Raw genomic sequence first — 6,305 nt, 5'->3', positions numbered from 1 at the left:
TTCATCTGAACTTAGAGTTTGATGACTTCATCAAAGATGTTGGATGATGTCGGTTTTCATTGATAATAATTTACTGACTAAAGATATAATTACTCTGCTCTACCTTTAAAAAATCACAGCAGTAATTTCAAATGTCAAAATAACAAATATAATTTCAAAGTGATTTATTCTGTGTGGTTGTGTCGACCTCAGGCACACGCAGTTCACGTGTAGCATTTGCGTGTGTGGGTCTGTGGTGAGTTTATGTCCACGGCCCTTGGTCATGATAATCCATCCATGGAGCTCAGGTATGATTTCTAACACACACACACACACACACACACACACACACACACGCACACACACAGCTCTGCACATGTTTGCAAATATTATCAGTGTTATGATATTAGAATGTACTGAGCCTTTAACTGAGGAGCATCTAGAACTTCAACTGGCTTCTATAAAAGGACAAGAGCACACACACACACACACACACACACAGGGACTGGGTTCTAAAAGCAGAGAAGGTGACCTATTTAAAAGGTTAGTTTCTTCGCCCTGTGGGTGGATTAGGAAAACAAAGCACGAGCACTATATTTATCCTTTTCCTTATCTAATGCTCCAGCCTCATCATGATAAGAACTATGTGCATCTCCCCGCCCCTGGATTAGTGCACTGTCCTCAGACTACAGCAGCCATGAATAATAACTCGCCAGCATCCATCTCACTCTGTGACTGGCCACTGGCGAAAACGCTGCGATTTCACGCACTGGATACAGCCATTAGGACCTTTTCACAATAAACTTCATGATATTTGCTGCGCGGACTCCGGTGACGGCTTCTCAAGCATAGAGCTGTAGATTCTTGCAGTGAGGTTTTAGAGAAACGTCAAAGAGGAGGAGATGAGAGCAGGAAACCAGGACATGCTAATGCTCAGAGATCATGTGTGTTCATGTGTGTGCACCGATCATACATGTTCCTGAATCCAGATATCGTCTCCACGTCAGGTTTCATCAGTCGAGGACACGAGATCCTTCACATGCAGCCTAACACAAAACCAGCATCATGGAAATGTTGTGTGATTTCAAACCGACTCATTTGACAACGATGTTATTATGTTTTTTGTATTTTCATGCACAATTTAAACTCAACAACAAACAGGTCTCAGTTACAAGTTGTTTCCAAATGGAGTTAATTGTTTGAAAGGTGAAAACCAGGAGTTCGTCACATCTGGACGAGAAAGGTTCATTTTAGCTCAACATCAAATACGTGAACAGATAAAACGGAGCAGTACCACCTGAAACCATAAGGGGGCAGTGTTACCACCAAGAATCTCTCGTTCACATGTCGCGATGTATTTAATGACCTCACAGACGAACCACTGTTTACAACACAACGGGACGAGCTCAACAATCAGCAGAAAGCTTTTGTTTGAAAAGTACGATGCCACAAACACCTGAAATCTAAAGTATTTTATTCCTCCAACTTTTTATTCTAGAATATTAACTGTTTGTTTATATAAGTAAATTATAATGTCCCCTCCCTGCTGAGTAGAAACATACCTGTGTGTGTGTGTGTGTGTGTGTGTGTGTCTGTGGGTACTTGAGGCCTCGTTGCCAGTCGGAGAGGGAAACAGTAACCATAACAACAGGTAACCGTAACAACCGGCATCCTTAACAACTGCAGCTCACAAATTAGCTCTCTAATTACAGAGGCCGCGTTCAGAGCTGCTGCTGCTGATAACAACAACAACAGCTTCACACGACTGAAGGTCAGAGCTCACAGACTCCACAGACCAACGACCACAGTGTGAGGAGAAGGTCCACCTCTTATTCCTAACTGTGAGACTCGTCAGTCAAACATCTCCTGTTTCCTGTTTCCTGTTTTCAGTGTGTGTGTAAATAAAACAAACCTCGTGTGACTGTTCAAACCGGCGAGGCAGCAGCAGCGAGCTGTTATCAAGTAAACACAGGAAGTGGTCGTCACCTGGACCTGGACGTGGCGCGAGCTGCGCGGATCCGATCTCAGTGCAGATGAAACAGTGAGGATTTTCTTACCTGTGAACGGAGCCACGCTAGCTGTTTCCACCTGTTTCTACTCTTTATGCTAAGCTAATCATCTGCAGAAGGAAGCTTCCTGTTGACCACGCAGACAGCAGCTCGGGGTCAACGTGAACATTGGGGGAAGGAGACCGACATGAAGACGAGAGCCCGTCTCCTGCACCTGTGGGCCGCGGCCGCAGAGCGAGCGCAGGTTTGCCTCATTATTAGCAAGCGTTGTTACAGTAGCAGAGAAATGTCAGATTTGGTGCATGTGAGGAGACGAGTGGAGCTGCGAGGCGAACAGTAGGCCTGAGTCAGACTCCCCAACGCCTGAGGGAGCTTCACCAACCTCTCATCATCATCATCATCATCATCATCATCATATCTGTGTGTGTGTGTGTGTCCTCCCCGTGTTTGACTCTGCATGCACTCGTCTGTGTGGTAAATGTGTGTGTGTGTGTTTTGGGGCTCAGGGCGGCTGCATGGAGAGAGTGGCGTGGAGGGGAGAGCGGGAGGAACGCTGCGATGAGTTTAAGAAGTCTTGACAGCAGATGCCTGCATAATAACACACAGAGAGGACATGTGCAAGCAGGAAAATCAAGGACACCACGTCATGCGTGCCAGTCATTTAAAGTAACAGTTTCCTCCTGCAGCTTTAATGCACGCTCACAGATGCTGCTAAATGGATTTGTAAACCGGTGCTGTGAAATATAGCCGAGGAGGGATTTAAAACACTATCTGTGTATTTTGATGAGGTCGAGGCAGCGTTGCTAGGGAGAGGACGTCTTTCTAAAGTACGATTGGTGATTGGTGAGATTTGTCGGCGAGCGGTTGAACAGATGCTCGTGTGTAGGAGGAGGCCGAGTTCAGCTTCAGCCCATACAAGCTCAACGTTCATTCGATGTGAAGCTCGTTCAGTTTCACAGCGGAAAAATCTGAAACCACTTCTGTGTAAAAATAAACGTTCTTCGTGGCGTGAGGGCGGCGCGGCCGACGTGTCGTCACATTCTGTCCTCGCTCGTCGTCCTGTTTCTCGCCTGCGGGCCGTCGTCCTGCAGAGAAAGAGTGTGCTCACACTCGGCTCTGGAGAATCGGCCACCAGTGCCAAGATGGCAGCGCTTTAAAATGGGCTCCTCTCCTCCTCCTCATGAGAGTGTTTACTCTCATCTCTATCTCTGTGAGGACATTGTGCTGTTCCGTCTGTGAGTTAAAGGTTCAGTCCACGTTTGGGAAACCTGTGGGCCCAGAAGTCAGGAGGCCCCGGAACAAACCAGATCCAACCAGTTTGCTGTAGTTTCAATAATAATGAATATTAGTAATAACTTCATTTATATGACACTAGAAGAAAAGTAGCATCATCTCATGATGTCGTCGTCTTGTGACATCACGTGTAGTTTCACAGATGAATTTTTGTGTCATGTTGTGTCGTCTCATCTCATGACATCACGTCACATTGCGTCAAGTCACGTGTCATGTTGTCTTATGTCATATTTTCTCGTCGTACATACAGACACGTTGTGTCGTCTCATCTCGTCATGTCGTGTCACATCCTGCGTCATGTTGCTCACGTCACATTGTTTCACGTCTTTTGTCAGAACATCGTTATTATGATTGATTATCATTATTATTATTATTATTATTATTATTATTATTATTATCATTATCATTATCATTATCATTATTATTATTATTATTATTATTATTATTATTATTATTATTATATCTGAGCAGCTTCACAACCTGCTTCTCTAAAATGACCCTGAAGTCAAATCAATAGTTTCAACACAAACTGAACAATTTAACATCGTGAACGTTTTTCTCAGTCAGAGAGAAAACGAGTTTGTACCCGTCCACGTTGGAGATTCAGGTTTGTGTTTGTGTTTGTGTCCGCCACAGGGGATCGTATTTATTATTGGGCCAATGAGGGTCCTCACAACTGTAGAAGTACATCTTTGTGTGTGTGTGTGTGTGTGTGTGTGTTTGTACTGAATGAGCACTGAACTGGAAAATAACTGAGACTGGAAGAACTGTGGGCTAATCATCGGCCTCCACTGGTCACGAATCACACCTCCAGCTTTAACATGCAGCCTGAGTACCCCACCTCCTCAACACACACACACACACACACACACACACACACACACACACACACACACACACACACACACACACACACACACACACAGGGCTTCCCCTCCTCCATCATACCCACCTCAGTGTGTCTGCATGTGTTCAATAGCCCTCAGGAGCCCAGATCACCAGATACACAAAAGGAAAATCTCTGCTTGTTCACAGCAGCCTTCAGAGGATATTAACAACACACACACAGACACACACACACACACACACAGTCATACACAACCAGAGCTACAATAACGCAACAAAGGCTGCAGGGGGAGAGAGGGGATTACAGCCTCAGAGAAATATTAACCACAGCCTCAGCCTGCTTGACTGCAACACACACACACACACACACCAAATAAAACAACACACTCATGCATGTCATGAGAGAGGTGCAGGATGGGGGTGAGAGAGGAGTCATCGTCAGTGCGTGTGTGTGTGTGTCCGTGTGTGTTTGTGTGTGTGTGTGTGTGCTGTCAGGAGTGCCGTTGAGCAGAGCGATGAGGCTCGGTGTGATGGGGGAGGAGGAGGTGGATTGTGTCGAGGGATTTTAATTGACAGCTGTCCAAATCCCCAGACAGATCCTCTCTCTCTCTCTCTCTTTCACTGGTTGTGAATGTCCCTCGTCCTCCCTCACTCTCTCTCTCTCTCTCTCAGACGAGGGTATTAAGAGTGAAAAGCATTAGAGAAAAGTGAGGTATTAAGAGTCTCCTGCTCTCTGCCTCACACACACACACACACACACACACACACACACTCACACAGACAGACACACACACACACACACACACACACACTCACACACACACACACACTCACACAGACAGACACACACACACAGACAGACACACACACACACACACTCACACAGACACACACAGACACACACACACAGACAGACACACACACACACAGACACACACACACACACACACAGACACACACAGACACACACACACAGACACACACACACAGACAGACACACACACACACAGACACACACACACACACACACAGACACACACAGACACACACACACAGACACACACACACACACACACACACACAGACACACACACACACACACACACACAGACAGACACACACACACACACACACAGACACACACACATACACACACACACACACACACACACACACAGACACACACAGACACACACACACACACACACACACACACACACACAGACACACACAGACACACACACACAGACAGACACACACACACACAGACACACACACACACACACACAGACACACACAGACACACACACACAGACACACACACACAGACAGACACACACACACACAGACACACACACACACACACACAGACACACACAGACACACACACACAGACACACACACACACACACACACACACAGACACACACACACACACACACACACAGACAGACACACACACACACACACACAGACACACACACATACACACACACACACACACACACACACACACACAGACACACACTCAAGCTCTAACATACTCAGTCCATATGACAGATATGTAAAGAGTAATGTACTGAGGTCAGTTACAGTCCTCAACCTGTTGGTGGAGCTGTTGAGCATCACTGATTTGTGAAATTGTGAAATCAATTAAAGTAAATGATAATTAAGTGCTTGAGTTAATTTGACTGAGTATTAAATCAGTATCATCCTCTTCTGTTTAGTTTTTCCTCATGGGTCGGCTCAGAAGGTAGAGAGGTTCGTCCACTGACCAGAAGGTCGGTGGTTTGATCCCTGGATCCTCCGTCTCAATCAATTGATGCTTTATTGGGTTAAGAGCCGATGAGATCAATGAGTGATTGTCTGAGTTGATCAATAACTTAGAGAAGCAGCCACTTAAATGATCGATGTGATGAAGAACTGACTCCTCCTCCTCCTCCTCTAGTCTGGTGGGACAAACACAGGAGAATCAGAATATGGCAGATGAAGAGTGATCGTCTCAGTGAGCAGGATTCGATTATGTTCATTGAACAAACACAACACATTTAATTTCTCTCATCGTAGAAACATGAGGCTAAAATATCTCTGATCATTTTAGATAAAATACATGGGGGGGGGGGGTTCTTCTTCTCCGATCCTGTGACGTCAGATGCTCGGACGTAAAAGTTAAAATCT

The sequence above is a fragment of the Paralichthys olivaceus genome, chromosome 23 (genome assembly GCF_024713975.1).
Source record: "Paralichthys olivaceus isolate ysfri-2021 chromosome 23, ASM2471397v2, whole genome shotgun sequence".
Lineage (NCBI taxonomy): Eukaryota > Metazoa > Chordata > Actinopteri > Pleuronectiformes > Paralichthyidae > Paralichthys > Paralichthys olivaceus.
The sequence above is the reverse complement of the archived record's forward strand: the minus strand, read 5'-3'. Positions refer to the sequence as shown.